The following is a 17,239-nucleotide window of genomic DNA, read 5'->3' as shown; positions in this document are numbered from 1 at the left end:
TGGCCACAGCCATTCAAGCAGGCCCAGGTGGCAGCTGCACACCTGCGGTCCACATGGTGTCCGGAAGGCCAGTGCTACAGGGCCGTGGTGGCTTCCACCACGACAGCAGGCAGTCATCCTGCAGGTGACACCTAGTGGAGCTGTAGGCAGGGCTGTGCCCAGCAGAGCTGCAGGGGCCTCTCCTCACCTCTTGGTGTACAAGATGCCCAGGGTGGTGCTGGGTACAGGGTGAAGACACTGCTGGGGACACCCAGATGCCATAGTGGAATGCCCTTGACTCTGGCCCCAGCTTCCTGCTAACGTGCACCCCAGGAGGCCGCCACGGCAGTTCCATCACTTTGGTCCACCCAGCTGGGACAGCGGTTCCAATGCTTCCGTCCACCCTGCTGGGATAGCAGTTCCAATGCTTCGATCCACCCAGTTGGAAGGCCCAGAGTGTGCCCTGGCTCCTAGATTCAGGCTGATGCAGCCCTGGCTGTTGCAGGTCACTGAGGATCCAGCAGATGCAAGAACTGTCTGCACAGATTGCCTCTCACAAATAAAGCAAACATTCAAAAATGAGGTGAGTCCTGCCCTGCAAAGGTGCCGGACCAGGACTGCTCCCTGCATCTGCGACCTGTGTGGCCCTTGCAGGCTCACAGCTGGGAGGGAGCTGTCAGGGCATCAGAGCTGCTGTGCAGCAGTGGGAGGGTGGAACCTCAGCCTGCCCAGGGCATGCAGGTGCAGCCCTGCAAGGCAATCAGGCCTAGATAAAGCCATCAGGGTGCGGCTTTATAAGGTGAGAGACCAGCTGAAACAGGCAGACATGGGACCCACACAACACCCTGCACCACCTTGGGATTCTGGCAGCAAGGCCGTCACCGGACGCAGCCCTCAGAACCACATCCAGGATACACCCTCTGTAAAAATAAGCTGCTGCCAGGCTGGGTGTGCCCTCAGTGGGACAAAGTGCACGGGGCTCCCAGCCCCTGCCTCACTTGCCTGCACCAGGTACATGCAGAACTCCTTGAAGAGCTGCAGCAGGCAGGTGTAGCATATCTTCTTGATGACAAGGATGCTCTTCGGGGGCTTGTTCCACGTCAACCGCTGGCTTGCAGGGTCCTGAATATGCCTTTAGGGAGAGGAGAGGGTTCATGCCAGCTGCACACTGCCCCTCGGACAGGACAGGACACACAGTCCACCCCTGGACAAATGCACTCACCGGCAGTCCCTGGCAGCACAGCCCTGGCCCATGGGAACAGGCACAGGGTTCGGCCCAGCAGGAAGACCCTGCCCTGCTCACTCAGTTCCCATGTTCAGCTGCACCAGCCTGCAGTTACCGACGGTGCCCATCACTCACCTCAGCAGCCCCAACCCCACCAGTGCTTGCTAGTCCCTCAGCAATGCCCCCAATGCCTCCTTGGGACAACTGTTCACAGAGCCCACTGAGGGGAAGCCTGTGGCTGGCAACCCTACATCCGTCAGGGACAATGGCTCCCCTAAAAACATCCAAACCAGCAGGTAGGGGACACTGTGCTCAGGCCCCTTAGGACAGGCACTTGCTGGCCCGGCCAGGGCCTGCCCACCACATCAGAGTGTTATCCTAGCTCCCTGCACTTCTCACAGTGAGGACCTCTGGTTTAAAGCCAGTGGAAGTGCTGGTGTGAGTGCCACTGCCCTGACCCAGCCACCCATGCCGTGTGGATGGCCAACCACCATGCAGTGAGCCCTGCCTCCCATCCTGCTGGGATCTCACTACCATGCAGGTCCAGGGCACCAGGAACATGAGTGGGAGCAGCACCTGTGTCCCGTGCTGTCTGGGAGTTGAGGGAGGATGGGACTGGGGCTCCCTGTCTGGGTTTCAGAACAGCAGTGTAGACCAGCAGGAAGTTCCCTTCCCAGTGCTGTCCTGGTGGGGAAAAGTGCTGATGGCACCCCGCAGGGGAGCAACAAAGACACGCCTATAGCAGCAGCAGTGTCTGGCCACATCCAGTGAACCAATGACCATGGGAACCTGGTCCTAGCACTCACCATGTCCAGGCATTTCTGGGGAGTGTGAAGACACCCATGATACCTCCATGGGCTTCACTGTCCACCCCATCAGTCCCATGGCTTGCGAGGCACTGCCCCCTTCCAGGAGATGGCCAATCTGTCCATGGCATCATGGTCACATTTTGCTAATGACAGGTGCACGCACAGCCCTGGTGCACCAGCACTCTCCCGACTGCACATCTTACACTACCCTCCCATTGTCTGCACCATCAACACCGAGAGCAGCATGCTACAGAGCAGCTTGTTAAAGGTGAGTTCTTCTAAACACAGTCAGGCCAAGAGGTCCCCGAAGTTATAAAAATCAAACAAGACAAAGTATTCTTGCTGCTTACGCAGTCCTCTTGCCTCATCCCCTACCTACCGAGAAAAGCAGTGTCTGGTCGGTGCTCAGCCCAGCAGCTAAGATGCCCATGTCCCACATCAGAGAGCTGCGCTCAGAGCCCAGCTCCAGCTCTGGACTCCAGCTCCCTGCTGACCTGGACCCTGGGAGGCACAGCGATGGCTCCAGTGACTGGGTTCCTCCATACTCATGAGAGACCTGGACGGAGTTCCCAGCTCCCAGTTTTGGCCAGTCTGAGCCGCTGCAGGTGGAAGATTTCTCCACTTCTCTGGCCCTCAAGTAAATGAAAACAGATAAACCAAGAGGCCACAAGCTACCCTACTCTCTGTTGAGCTCCGGGCCCAGCCGTGGCACCGAGTGTGCAGCCTCCCAGCTCTGCCAGCCTCCCTCTGCCCTGTGGAACTGGCCCAGCCCGTGGGAGTTCTCAGGCCATTGGCAGGTGAAAGGGCATTCACTCCCCAGCCCTCAATCAATCTGCACTCAGCAGTGGCCTCAGGGCCTATGGGCAGCTTACAGCCCTCCGCCCAGGTCACAAGTGATGCTCTGACCCCAGTGGACTTCCTGGGGAGGACCAACAGCCAGATCCTCTGCTTCCTGCTGGGTCATCTGAAAAGTGGGGTGCTGACCCTGCAGGGCCATAGCTGTGGGTACGGGACAGGCAGAGCGGGGCCACAACAGCGTGGACAGCTCTGTTCTGACCACAGAGATGAACTGGCAATTTCTCACAGCACAGTCAACAAAAAACGCAGGTTCATGATGAAATCTAGGCTGGTTCTCAGACAGGAATCCAAGTTCCTCATAGCTGTCCTGCCCACGACATCTGCTTCTGCCATCAGGGAAACCACTAGGCTAGGTCCCCAGGGAGTCATTGCCACAGCCACAGGAGCCCTGGCAGGTAGTGAGGGCACAGCCAGAGGTGGGCAGAGCAAGCCACTGGCCTGGCTGCCACAGACCCTCAGGGCAGCTCCCAGCACTCTGTACTTCAGCCTGAGGGATCTCAGGGGCAGGCTCCCAAGGCAGAGCCTGGCCCCAGGAGCTAAGCTGGTAAAGGCCACTTAACTCATGAAATGGTGACCAGGGGGTGCCTCTGCCCAGACCAAGAAGTGCAGGGAAGGGCCGCTCTTGGCCAGGAGCAAACATGGGAGGGTGGTACAGCCATGCAGAGACTGAACAAGGTCAGCAGCAACAGAGCAGCTGCAGCTCTGGCCTCGGGGAGCACTGGCCCCTGGAGACCCGCATGTCTGCCACATGGAGCCACAGCAGATAGCTGGGAGCTGAGGTGGTGAGGGCTGGCCTGCCCATGGCACAGCCCTCCCTGGTTGGGGTCAAAATAACAGGAGCTGTGCATGGACGGGTGCCGGAAAGCTCCTGCCCTGTCACTGGGTAGCAGGAGGCCTGGACAGCCCTGCGATGGGGCAAGGTAGGGTACAGCCTGCAGGGGGCAGCCTAAAGAGCCCCTGCAAACAGCTCCCATCCAGCCCACTGGTGAGGTCCTAACCCCGAGGAGCCAATGGGTGATGCACGGTGCTGCCCAGGAGGTCCCTGGTGCAAAGCCCCAGCCCCCACTACATGTCAAAGAACCTCTCACATCTCATGTACACCTCTCTTCACAGAGCCAGATCCGAGCACACACAACCTCCCTGATCTGTCCCCAACTCCCTGAAGGAGACCCTGCAGGGACAGCAGGGCTTCTGCACACAGGCCTGAAGACCACGGCCCCTCAATGCCAGAGGCTCACAGACCAAGGATTTCTCTGGAGAAATTGTGAAATAAAATGCTCTGAGCCAAGATGGAACTCTGATGTTTAAATCATTTTGATAGTTTTCCCTTAAAAACACAAACTGCAGCAGGACTGGTACGTGGGACATGGGAGCAGAACCTTCAAGCACACGACAGCAGACTAAGGGAGAGCGATGGCTGGCCAGTGCCATGAGGCAACACTACTGCTAAGTCCTTAAGGATGTGGTCAAGGCCAGTGACACAAGAGGCCTTGGTCCACCGAAACACCAGGTGGCCAGACCAGGCCAGCATCTCCTGTGGCCCCACAAAGCATGTTAAAGCATCACCCATGAGACAGAGAGTATCTTCTAAACAAGTACAATCAGATAGAAACAGTTAATTAGTGTTTATCTTCAGAATAATTACATCCTGCACCTGAGAACAGAGCAGTCAGAAACCAGGACACACTGGCGCTCAGCAGACGCTGGCTCACACCACTCTGAAGGCACCAGAGAAGCCAGCAGGACTAGGGGATGTCATGAGGCTTTGTTAAGTGACTTGAAACACACACTGCTCTGTCCACACCACAGCCACCCCACAATACACACCCTCCTGAGGACCCCAACTCACATGATGGTCTGGGGGTTCTGCAGCACACAGGTCTTTGGTCCAAACGTGGTCACGGGACATGGGCCATGCAGAGAGTGCGTCCTTCTGCAGAGAGCACACACAGCACAGCACCATCAGAACACGCAAGTGCAGCCACAGACACAGACAGGGGCCAACCCAGACTCCAAGGAGCACCAGAGCCAGCCCTGGAGGCCCCGGGCTCCTCAGCGCAGCAGGAGACACTCCCAGCCCAGACGAGGGAGACGCCTACTCTGAGACGTGCCTAGGGGTCTGCATTCCTGGGGGTCTCCCAGAACCTGTCTCTGGGTCAATATTCAGGAATCAAGAGGTCAGAACCCACTCACAGGTGGCCTGGGGAGGGGGAGGCATTGGCATGGGGGTTACAGTGCCTGGGTTTCAGTCCTGGCTCCACTTCTGCTCACTCCCTGGGAGGCAGCAGTGGACGACTCAAGACCCTGAGGCCCTGACACCCACATGGGAGACCTGGATGGCAGCTGCTGCAGGCATCTGAGGAGTGAATCAGAGGATAGCACATCACTCTGCCCACCTCTGTGTGTTTCTGTTTGCCTTTCAAATACATAAATAAAAAAAATTAATGTTAACAAAAATATTTACCCTGAACTATACGAAGACAGCAGTTGAAAGGCCCAACTTTTACAACAAATGAAAAGTGACCTGACTCATGGCATCCTGGGAAAAGGCCCCCGGGCTGGTGCTCCTGCCTTTGCAGGGGTCAATGGGCTAAGGTGACACCTGTGACCTCCTGACCACTGGAGCAGCATGTTCCGGGTGTACTGGACATTATGGCCAGAAGGGAGCTGCCTGCTGCTCTCTATCTTCAACCACTGCCAGCATCCCAGTGTCTACACTGGAGAGAGGGCATCTGGTAGCTGTGGCCACACCTGGGGCCTTTCTGGACCGAGTGTGCTCTGGGCTTACTTACGTACGTCTTCTAAAGATGATTAAGTGTACTACTGCAAAACACAGACTGGACTCAGGAACTTAAAAGACAATCGGAAACCAGGTGTGTGGCTCCTCCACTCACCCTGGGTGTCTTGGGGGCTTTGCTCCCCTCCCCTGCCTCACTTAAGGCTCTCCAGAGGCTACCTCTGACTGCTGTCTGTATCCCCAGGTCCAGGGTCCTGACAGGAAGGCTGTACAGTGCCAAAAAACTTACAGAAACCAAAAGCAAAAGGCAGCTCTGTCAGGGGCATAAGCCAGGGCACCGCCATAGCCTGGAGGTGCCAGAGACCAAGTTTCAACACCACAGCAGCTGCTCTGGGGCAAGCTGTGCCCACGCCATGAGGACCTTTGTCAGAGACTGGCTGCTGTTGCCCACCAAGTTCCAGTCTGGTCCCCAAATGTGGCCTGCTTTGAAAACCACTTTCCAGGGTTGGGGTTGTGGCACAGTAGGTTAGCTGTTACCTGTGATGCCACCTCCCATATCAAAAGCATGGGTTCAAATCCTGGCTGCTCTGCTTCTGATCCAGCTCCCTATTAATGTGCCTGGGAAGGCAGTGGATGACAGTCCAAGTATCTGGGCCCCTGCCACCCACCGATGTGGGAGACCAGGCTGGAGTTCCAGGCACCTGGCTTTGGCCTCACCCAGCCCTGAGTGCTGTGGCTACTTGGGCAGTGAACTAGAAAACAGATCTCTTCCTCTGCCTTCCAAAAAAATCTTTAAAAACAAACAACAAAACAAAAACTACAACCATTTTCCACCAAAGAACTCTTCCTTGGCTGGCACAGGTGTGAGCCCTCCTTGAGGGGCATGGCCTGGTGAGCTCAGTGCCTCCACTGTTACCATCACAGCCACGTGCTTGTCAGGCCTCCTGGACATGAGGTCTAGCTGCTATTGCCCAAGCGCCATTGAGCAAGAGCAATGCCCAATGCCTTGGCCCATGGGAGGGGCAGGTGGGCAGAGGGCACATACGTGACGGGCCCTGCCCACGTGTGCCCTCCGGCCCTTGCCTCTCTAAAGGACCAGGAACACAGAGGTCTCCTCACCAAGTCTAATACTGAAAGGCAGTGTGGGGGCTGGCGCTGTGAGGCAGTCACCTGAGCTCCACCTGCAGTGCTGGCATCCCACATGGGCACTGGTTCCAGTCCTGGCTGGTCCACTTCCCATTCCTGCTTATGACCTAGGAGAACTGTGGAAGATGGCCAGCTGGCTGTGCCTCAGGGGAGGCGCAGCTCACAGCTGCTGTGCCTGAGCTGTGGCAGAGACCCTGAGGGCTCCGGATCCTGGCTCTGGCCCAGCCCAGCCCCAGCCATTTGGGAGTGAACCAGCAGATGGAAGATCTCTCACTACATCTCTCAAATAAATAAATAAAATCTTGGAGGACAGCGCTGTGGAGTAGTGGGTAAAGCTTCCACCTGCAGTGCCAGCATCCCATATGGGCACTGGTTCAAGTCCCAGCTGCTCCACTTCTGATCCAGCTCTCTGCTATAGCCTGGGAAAGCATTAGAAGATGGCCCAAATCCTTGGGCCCCTGCACTTACATGGGAGATCCAGAGGAAGCTCCTGGCTCTTGGCTCCTGATTGGCCTAGCTCCGACTGTTGCAACCATCTGGGGAGGGAACCAGTGGATGGAAGAGCTCTATCTCTCTCTCTCTCTCTCTGCCTCTTCTCTCTGTGTAACTGTGACTTTCAAATAAATAAATCTTTAAAAAAGAATATAAAATAAAACCTTAAAAAAGAATCAAAGAGAAACAGTAATGAAGAAACTGTTTCGGTGATGGGATGGATGCCAAACACAGGGAACTAGCAAATTGGCCAAGACACCTTGTGGTGGCAAACAGCCGGCAGGCATAGCACAATGGTGAGACCACAGATGGAAAGCTTGCTGCACCGAGGCGACAGACGCTGGCCCTAGGATGGATAAGAGGGCCTGGAGGTCACGACCCTGGAGTCCTGGGGTGCAGCCCAAGGCACACAGGAAAAGAGTGCTGTGCCAGGGACACAGCAGGAAGAGGCATGGGAAAGCTGACCCTGACTCAGGGCCCAGGGTACAGCATGTAGGCAACCCAAGCAGCAGCCCAACACACAGCCCCACGACCTCACCCCAAAGCTACTGGAGTTAATACATGAGAGGCAAATCCAATACACAAAAATCAACTGTATTTCTACATACTGAGACCTGAAATATCCTTTACCACTGCATTAAAAACAGCCAAGACCTATACACTGATCTATACCAGCACTGAGCGCCCCGGGGAAGCGGCACTGATGAGCCCCGTGTGCACACACAGAGCACAGAGCAGTTAGAGGGCCTGGAACAGAGGAAGTGGGGCTGACAGTGTTGCCCCCAGGCAGGAGCAGAGAGAGGCAGTTCTGCAACGGAGACTCCCCCCATCACAGGTGCCAGTCATCCTGGACAGAGGTGCTGAGCGGACACTAGAACACCAGGCTGCAGCTCAGCCACTCCCTCACCCCCACAGAGCAACTCCAGATCAGAGAGAGAGAGAGAGAGAGGGAGGGAGAGAGGTGACCCAGAGGTACCCCCCACACAGGCCCCATGGCTTCCTGACACAGGTTGGGTTAGACACAGGAACAACCAGGCATGCCAGGCACCCAACGAACCCCAACTGAAGCCCCACACTCTCAACACGAGTCCAGGGGCTGGCATGCTTGTTACATCGCCCCTGCACCACCAGAATCCCCCACAGAGTCCCAGCTGTGCCCTCACCCAGGTGGGAGACCAGGGTGCAACTCCCAGCTCCAGCCTGGCCCAGCCCCGGCTGCCCCAGGCACCTGGGGAGAGACCCAGCCGACCCAACCTCCCTCTCTTCCTCTCTCTCTCTCACTGCAGTTCTACCTTCTAAACAAGTAAAAATAAGTAAGTGTTACATTTCAACTGAGAGAGACCATTTGGGCAGTTCCACAGCAACGTGACCACAGAGCCCAAGCCTTCCGCTCCACAGCCCGCACACTGGCATCTCTTCTAGGTTCCAGGAAGGCACGGGCAGGTGTGTGGATGGTCACCCGCGACCCCGCGGCCAGCCTGAACCCACAAGTTTTTCAGGAACTTCAAGCTCTGAGGCCCAGATAGGCCACTCGCAGGAGGGCCAGGGGCGAGTGGCACTTGGCAGCACCCCACCCACCTCTGAGAGGTTCTGGGCTCTGCACCCACGCCTCCGGCCAGCTGCGGGTGTTGGGTGTCTGAGGCGGCTTCCGGGCCATGAGCTCACCCACAGGTGCTCGTGGGCTCACCTACCCCACAACCGAGCCCCAGGAACACAGCGCGCGTACACGGGAAACCAAGTGACAAGGGGCGCACACACGGCGAAAGTGGAACCCCGGCGTCTCAAGGCTGCGGGGACCCTGCAGTCAACACTGCGCGTCACAGTCCAGTGCCACCCCCGAGGACACAGGGCCTGCTTCATCCCCTCCGTTGTGAGCTTCGGGAGCCCTGCAAACCCAGCAGGGCGCGGTGAGGGCCTGGACGGGGAGCAGCGAGAACCCCGCACCGGGTGCCATCGCGAGCGGCAGCCCCAGGTGCCGGGCGTCGCGTGGCAGGACTTGCTGCGCCCACCAGATCGTGGAGCCACCTGGGACGCGGGCGGAGTGCGGGGAGCCGGGGCCAGGGCTGCGCGGAGCGGAGCGGGAGGGTCCCCGGGGGTGCGGGCCAGGCGCCCAGGACAGGAGCGACCTGGGGTCCGGGGACGCCCCTACGGGAGGCCGCCGCGCTCCACCTCACACCCGGCCAGACCAGGGAGACGCCGCGTCCCGCTCCAGGACCCCGCGGCCGCCTCAGGGCCCGCTCCGCTGCCCTCGGTTCCGGCCCTGCCCGGCTCCAGCTCCGGCTCCCGCGCCACCGGGTGCCGAGTGGCCGCGCACTCACCGTTCGCGGCTGGCGTCGTCCCCATGCCGGGCCGCCGCCCGTAGCCCGCCGCCGCTACCTGGCCCTCTTCGTCCTGGCCGCCCGGACCTGACGCCGGCGCCGCGGAGCAGCTCTGCGCCGCGGCCGCCCAGTGCGCAGGCGCGCCCACCACGCATGCTCCCTGCTGCGCCGCCGCGCACGTGGGACCGCCACCATGGTGGACACGCGTGGGAGCGGCAGAGGAGTGGGGGGCGACGGCCGGCGGGAAGGGGGGACAGGCACGGTCATGGAATGCGGGGGCCGTACTCACTCAGTGCGTGGGAAGTGAGCCTGCTGCTGCCCAACACATTGAGGAGCCAGCTCCGCTTACCCCGGGGTAAGGTCTGGGTCATGTGGCCCGGTGCCAGCGAGCAGGTGCGGGTGCAGTGCGCGCCCGCTGGTCCCTGACTCGCTGAGGCTGGCGGGTCTGTGTGGCTGCGACTGGCCACGCCTGCCCTGGGCCTGGGGCTTCTCTGGGGTGCGCAGTCCACAGAGTGGAGGACTCTGGAGGTGGAAAGAAGCGAACTAGGCCACAGGAGCTTCTTGTGGGACTGCGGGCCCCGCCTGACCAGGGGCAGAACCCGCTGGGCCCAGATGCCCCAGGGCCTCTTCGCCTCCAAATATTCCTTTGCGCACGCGGGCACAGACACAAACACACACACACATGGGCTCCCTGATTGAGCCCCTGGGCGCCCCCTTCCGTACCCGCTGCGGTCAGGCTCTCACTGACCAGAGGCTGTTGGGCCTGGTGCTGTCTCCCTGAGGGCACCGGAGCCCAGGACCACCGGGCAGCAGGGGCACCGAGGGTGGCTGGGGGATTTCTTAGCTTCTGTAACTTACCCTGGCTGGTTGTGTAAACTCGGCCACTTCTCCAGGCTGACCGCCGGCGTCGCCATGGAGGGAGCCCTGAGCCGCATTTGTGGATGGCTATTTCCAGGACGGGAACTGGGGCCAGCCACCAGAAACGTCTGAAGGTCTACAGAGGCCGCCGCCGCGGGGCTCAACCCAAAGACCTACCTGTCCAGCGTGCTCCTGGACACAGGAGCGCTGCCCGGCCGCTGACCAGGGGAGCCGTCCACCCTGGGCCTCAGGCTGCCAGGGCAGCCCCTCCCACTTCAGAGAAAACAAGCGCTGTGGCTTCCTCTGAAGACCTCGATTGTGCAATCCGGAGCCCTGGACTCAGAGGCCAAGGGCTCACATCCACCCTGGCACTCGACCCGCGCTCGCTCACGCCACGGACAGAGCACCTGGAAGTCCTCAGAGGCCAAGGACCGGGGGAGGAGACACGGCCTGCTCCCAGGGGCTGCAAGGGAGGGGCAGCAGGTCCCAGCCCTAGAGCTGCTCTCAGGGATGGGCCCTAGGGCGTGTACACTCCAAACCAAACCAACCTCGGCCTGTTCTCTGGAGGCCTAGGGCTGGGAGAGGCACAGGACTGGGCAGCTCCCAGAGCTGCCTCCTGTCATTCAGGCTGAGGTGGGGGTAGGGGGAGGGCCGCCCCTGGCTTTTTAGGCTTCAGCTTTCCTTGGGGTTGTGCTCCCAGCTCAGGGGTGGGGAAGTTGACTTCAGCTGGCTGGGCTCAGCACCCAGAAGAGGAAGTGACCGGGAGGAGGGGCTGAGGCTCCCCATGGAGGTGTGCCATGAGCTTCCCCCAGGTCAGCGCACCCCTTGATCAGCAGGCTGGGACCAGCTCCCAGGCCCAAGACCCTCCTCTGGGACCCTCACCCACAGCTGCACATGCGACAGGCATCTGTTTGGGCTGCTTTGGTCATGGCACCCTTTGCCTTGTACCTGGCTCAGCAGATGAGACAGGTCAATGATGGAGCAGACGACAGTGGGGAGTGAGGAGGGGAAGCGGAGGGGCACGGTCTTGACCAGGGCTGCCCAGGGACCAGAATCCCTCCAAATGGCAGGTGCCTGGGGTGGGTGGGGCTCGCAATTTCCACAAGCCCCCCTCCTCCATCCCGTGAAGCAAGTCTCTCCATCCTGAGGTACAGAGGCCCAGTAACTTGCCCAAAGTTACCGTGGATTCTGAGGAGGAGCCATGCTGGGGAACGGGGCAGTGTGGCCAGGCCTGCTTCTCCCAGGAACACAGCTGCCCTGGGTCAGTCCCCTTGGCAGCCCAACCACTGGCATGGCAGCAGCAACACTGGGTGGCATGTTTGTGTCGTGCTTGTGGGCAGAGTGGGGTGCCCCTGCTGTGGGCTCCTTCCTGAGGGTCAGGCTGTGCCAGGGGCAGGGCAACAGGGGTCTGCACAGAATCTTTGGCATGGAGCTGGTGTGGCCCTCAGAGACACTTCCAGGACAAAGGGCAGGCTGGAGTGGCCAGAAGGCTGAAGAGGCTGGGGGAACTGCTAGGGACAGGGGAGGTGCACTCACATGCACCTGCCAGCACCTGACAGGTATGTACACCTCCACAGGTGGGGCAGGGCCAGGTTCTAGAGCATCATGGGAGCTGCAAGGCAGACTGGGATGGGGCAGGGAAGGGGGTGCCTGGCACTCAGGGTGCAGACAGCACATGTGGGATGTGTTGAGGGGCTCCCCATCCCCCTCAACCTGTGGAAGTCTGAATCCTGCACCCGAGGTGTGGCTTGACCATGACCATTTCCTTGCCACCTTGCCCTCGCCAGGTGCCACTACCTGAATCCTGCACCTGAGATGTGGCTTGGCCACAACCCTTCCTTGCCAACCCACCCTTGCCAGGTGCCACTACCCGAATGCCATATTTGGGACCAGTTTCATCTTCTGCTTTGCTAAGGTAAACTAAGGCACCTGCTGTCCTAGGTCAGAGCTAAGGGGAAGGAAGGGACAAGGGCTGGGCTGTGGGAAGGAGAAATTCCAAGAGCATGTGGTCAGTAGTGCCACCAGCTCTGCTCAGACACTGCCCCAAGGCATGACCCTGCCTCTGCCTGCACAGGGTCACCTTGTCAGGAGGGACCTCAGGTGCTCCCCGACACTCTCTTCTACATGGGGCTCTTCTGAGATAGCCCCAGGGCTAAAGCCCGCACATCTATGAAAAACAGTTACTTCAGGAAGAAGTGGGGGAGCTCGGAGCCAGGCGAATCCACCCCTGCCAGCCGGCCAAGTACCCCCACCCTGAGAGCCTCAAACAGCACAGGTGGCCCCACGCAGGCACAGTTTACACTCACCTGTCTAAACAGCTGCTTCAGAATGTGGCAGATGGACAGTACGAGGCCCATCTCAAATGAACCCAACAGCCTGGGCCATGACAACCAGGTGGCTGAGGGAGCCCCTCACACCCAGCTGGAGCAGCAAAGCCAGCCAGGATCCCCTCATCCCTTGGGATACCCCAGTGGGGACGCTTTGCACTGAGACCAGCACTTTGAGCCACAAAAACCCCAGGGACCTCTTGGGGGTCCTGCAGATTCCATAGGATTCAGGGAAATCCTGTCATTCCAGGAAAATGCTGTCATCCAATTGTAAGCAAGAAAGCGGCTCAGTGACACATGAAGTCTCTGCCTTTATTCACATTCTCAGGGCAAACGCTCATTTTTTCTAGTAAGACACACTCCACACACTCAGACTGGGATGAAGCCATCTACCCCACCCTGAGAGTTTAGGGGAGGGGAAGAGGGAGCGGAGACTGAGGCCGGTGTCTGGTGGTAGGTGGGTTCTCCACACTGCAGGGTGGCCTCTGGCCCCAGGCACGGCCTCCAGGAGCAGACATGCTCCCACCCTTCTCCCTTCCTCAGAATCCAACAGCAACCATTTGCAACAGAACTGGCTTTTTGCTTTATGTTTGTTTTAAGAAATAAAGAAGACAGATCTTGAGGAAGCTGCCCCAGGACCCCGTGTCCATGGTCATGCCATCATCTGTCATTCCCAGGGAGCTGATGCAGTTGCCATGACCAGCCAGGACACCTGGGAGGGAGCAAACAGCCACAGTCACCCCATGTGTGCCCACAACACCTCAGGCAGCCAGGAGGAATGGTGCCCGTCGTGTCCAAGGGGTGCAAATAGCACCCTGCTCCTCTGCAAAGATGACACTCCAGGGACACACACTCCAGGGCCCAGCCTTGAGTCGGTCACCAAGGTGGGGTAGAGTTGGGAAAGGCACTGACACACAGTGATGCCCCGTGACACGTGCTGGCCCCTGAGCACACCGTGGTGCACTTAAGTAAGTGGCTAGCACCATAGTGCACTGGCTTAAGCCACCACTTCCAACACTGGCACCCCTGGGAGAGCTGGTTCAGTCCCAGCTGCTCCGCTTCCACTCTAGCTCCCTGCTAATGCACCTTGGAAAACAGCAGAAGATGGCCCAGGTGTTTGGACTGTTGCCACTCACATGAGAGAACTGGAAGGTGCTCTTAACTCGTGGCTTCGGCCTGGCCCAGCCCTGACCACTGAGGCCATTCAGGGGGCATGCACTCTTCTCTCTAATGAATAAAACTTAAAAAACAAAACAAACACATGCACTGGGTGTTGGTGCTGTGGTGCAGTGGGTTAGGCGGGCTGCCTTACTGTAGTGTCACAGCCCAGCTACTTTGCATCTGATCCCAGATTCCTGTCATGTGCCTGGCAAGGCAGCAGAATATGGCCCAAGTGCTTCAGCCCCTTACCACTCACAAGGGAGACTAGGATGGAGCTCCTGGCTCCTAGCTCTGGCCTGGCCCAGCCTTAGCTATTTCAGCTGTTTGGGGAATAAGCTGGTGGGTGGACGATCTCTCTCTCTTTCTCTCTCCCCTTCTGGTCTCCTTCCCTTTCTCTGTCTCTTTGCCTTTTAAATAAATTAATTCATTTAAAAGATAAAAGCATGTTTCTAACAAAAAGACTTCAAATAGAAGCACACCTGCCCACCCTACCACCCTCCAGCCTGGCAGCTCAGAGGGAGCACCCAGGGCTCAGGGTCCCCACTCTGCTGTGCCATGCTCTCCTCACAGGTACACATGGGAGGGACTTCTGGTGTGCCTTGAGCCAGCACTGGCAGGGGCCAGGGCATGGATGTGGTGGACGTCTCCATTACCACCACCCCATCATGCACAGCCTGAACAACACAAACCTAATGCTTCAGCCCATGTGTGTCGGTCACAGCCCCGGCCACCTACCTGCCCTGCCAGCCTTGAGCATGTCCCAGACATTGCACTTGAAGCCGCTTACTTAAGTCGTTGTACCTGGCGAGGAGTAGCCTCCTGCTCTTGGAGAAGGAGACTGAGGTGATCCCACAGATGATGTTGTCGTGGGAGTAGGTCATGAGCTTCTGGTCTGTGCGAAGGTCTAACAGCCTGCAGGTGGTGTCATCTGAGCCGGTGGCAAATGCATTGCCATTTGGAAAGAACTAGAAGAGGAAGAGAACCATGGCAGCATGTGACTGCTCAGTGACACAGTGACGCAGACACAGCAGGAAACTAAGCAGGGCTGGGCTCTGGAAAGAACTGGGGCAGGGTGGGGATACCATGGCCGCTATCCCCAAACAGCAGCTTTCACTGCAACCCAACAATGAGATGTGGTCAGTTGACACTCCTCTGTGGCCACCAGTATTCAGCCTGAACTCAGGCAGGAGGGAGGGACTGAGCAGGGCAACGGACAACTCTGTAGTACACCAGAGGCATCCAGACACATCTAAAAACCTCCAGGGTGCTGCAAGGCAAAAGCACTGCCTTCAGCCAAGGGGCTCAAGAGTATGCCAGAGTGGCTCCAGGACACCCTGCTGGGGCCTGCAAGGGGTGGGTACAGGGCCTGTCACAGAACTGCCACACCACCAATGCCTGAGAGCAATGGCCGACACACGGGCAGCTGGCTGGGGTCACGTCAGAAGTCATCTGTACCCCACTCTGTGAGTCAGGTTGCATTTACATGGCAGAGAGGAAAAATAGCTGACAGTTTGCAGGCTAGACCACAAAGCGAGCTGCGGCCCCCAGACTCACACAGATGACATTGATGTCAGACTCATGGCCTGTGAAGGTCTGCCACCAAGCCATGACAAAACCCAACAGGGGCTGGTGCTGTGGGTGTAGCAGGCAAAACTGCTGCCTGCAGTGCCGGCATCCCATATGGGCAACAGTTGGAGTACTGGCTGCTCTACTTCTGATCCAGCTCTCTGCTGTGGCCTGAGAAAGCAGTAGAAGATGACCCAAGTCCTGGCCCCCTGCACCCACATGGGAGACCTGGAAGAAGCTCCTGGCTTCGGATTGGTGCAGCTGCAGCCATTGCGGCCAATTTAGGAGTGAACCAGTGAATGGAAGACCTCTCTCTGCCTCTAGTTCTCTGTGTAACTGTTTCAAATAAATAAATAAATCTGGAAGGAAGGAAGGAAGGAAGGAAGGAAGGAAGGAAGGAAGGAAGGAAGGAAGGAAGGAAGGAAGGAGAGAAAGAAAATCTACCAGGGCAGTTTGTCTAAAATGACTCTGACTTAAATGCTGGTCATTTATATACAAATAAAAAAAATGAGAGATTATATACGTGGGTTTCCAGAAAACTGAAGGCTGAGAACAATTTCCTTGGATGGCAACACCTGACGTTTGCAACTGCATCCAGCCTCACAGGGCAGTGGCTCCCTCCCAGGACTACAAACAGCACCCATGGAGGGAGAACGGGAGAGCTGGGGTGGGCGAGTGGTGGACGTGAAATGCTGCCTGGATGCTTGCATCCACATTGCAGTGCCTGGATTTGAGTCCCAGTTCCACTTATTCCTGGGAGGCAGATGGTGATGGCCCCAGTGCTTCAATCCCTGCCACTCAGTCTGAGCCTGTCCCCCTGGCTTGTTGTGGGCAGCTGGGGGGTGACCTGCAAAAGGTGGGTCTCTTCTGTCTCTGTCTCTCTATGCTTTTTTAAAAATACTTATTTATCTTTTGAGAGAGAGCGAGAGAGAGAGAGAGAGATCTTCTAGACACTGGTTCACTCCCTAGATAGCTACAACAGCCAGCCCTGGGCCAGGCCAAAGCTAGGAGCTTCATCAGGGTCTCCCATGTTGGGGCAGGAGCCCAAGCACTGGGCCATCTTCTGCTGCTTTCCCAGGTGCATTAGCAGGGAGCTGGATTGGAAGTGGAGCATCCGGGACTCAAACCGGCACCCATATGGGATGTCAGCACTATAGGTGATGATGTTACCTGCTATGCCACAACACTGCCCCCTATGCCTTTCAAACAAATAATTTTTTTAAAAAAAGAAAATATGCAGAGAAACAAAAAGAAGCAGATACTGGATGCACAGCTGTAGTTCAAACATCTGCACTTGCTACAAGCAGTATTACTGGTCCACCCATTGTTATTTTGTGTTTTGAACCCCAAGGCCATTTCAGATGATATGAACGGTCCAGCTAAGGTCAAGGACAGCATTTCCTGTGTCAAAAATTTTTGGCTCTGACCATGACCTCAAGGTACCGCAGGCCTGGCTCGAGTACTCACCATGTAATGTCTCCAGAGCTGGTGATGATTTGATTGTCATCCAGGAATCAGCAGCAAGACAAGTAACCTGGCAAAGAGCAGATCCAAATGATGTCCTGTATTGAGCAAACCCTAACCCTATGGTTTAGTAGACACAGAAACCAGGGAGGCATCATGAACACATCTCAAAGTTCAGACAGATGCCCCATGTTTCCTTCGTGCTCAGTGAGAAACAAACAATGGGGCCAGATCAGCAACCACTGCCAGGCAGGGCTGAGACCATGGCCAGGCCAGAGAGCAGGACAGTGACAGCACCT

At 57.7% G+C, this 17,239-nt stretch overlaps 1 long non-coding RNA gene and 1 pseudogene across 1 annotated transcript; both read right to left on the bottom strand.

Moving 5' to 3' along the window:
* Window positions 1–906: 906 nt before the first annotated feature.
* Window positions 907–9,634, bottom strand: LOC133755137 (uncharacterized). Its single transcript, XR_009865365.1, has 3 exons — window positions 9,565–9,634; window positions 4,721–4,804; window positions 907–1,111 (listed from the first exon to the last, which is right to left on the bottom strand). It is a non-coding gene; the product is annotated as an uncharacterized LOC133755137 (long non-coding RNA).
* Window positions 9,635–13,333: 3,699 nt separating this feature from the next.
* Window positions 13,334–17,239, bottom strand: part of LOC133755188 (guanine nucleotide-binding protein G(I)/G(S)/G(T) subunit beta-1-like) — a 28,717-nt pseudogene continuing 24,811 nt past the window's right edge.

The sequence above is a fragment of the Lepus europaeus genome, unplaced genomic scaffold, assembly GCF_033115175.1.
Source record: "Lepus europaeus isolate LE1 unplaced genomic scaffold, mLepTim1.pri SCAFFOLD_3_1, whole genome shotgun sequence".
In the NCBI taxonomy this organism is placed as follows: Eukaryota; Metazoa; Chordata; class Mammalia; order Lagomorpha; family Leporidae; genus Lepus; species Lepus europaeus.
This window is presented reverse-complemented; position numbering and strand designations above follow the sequence as displayed.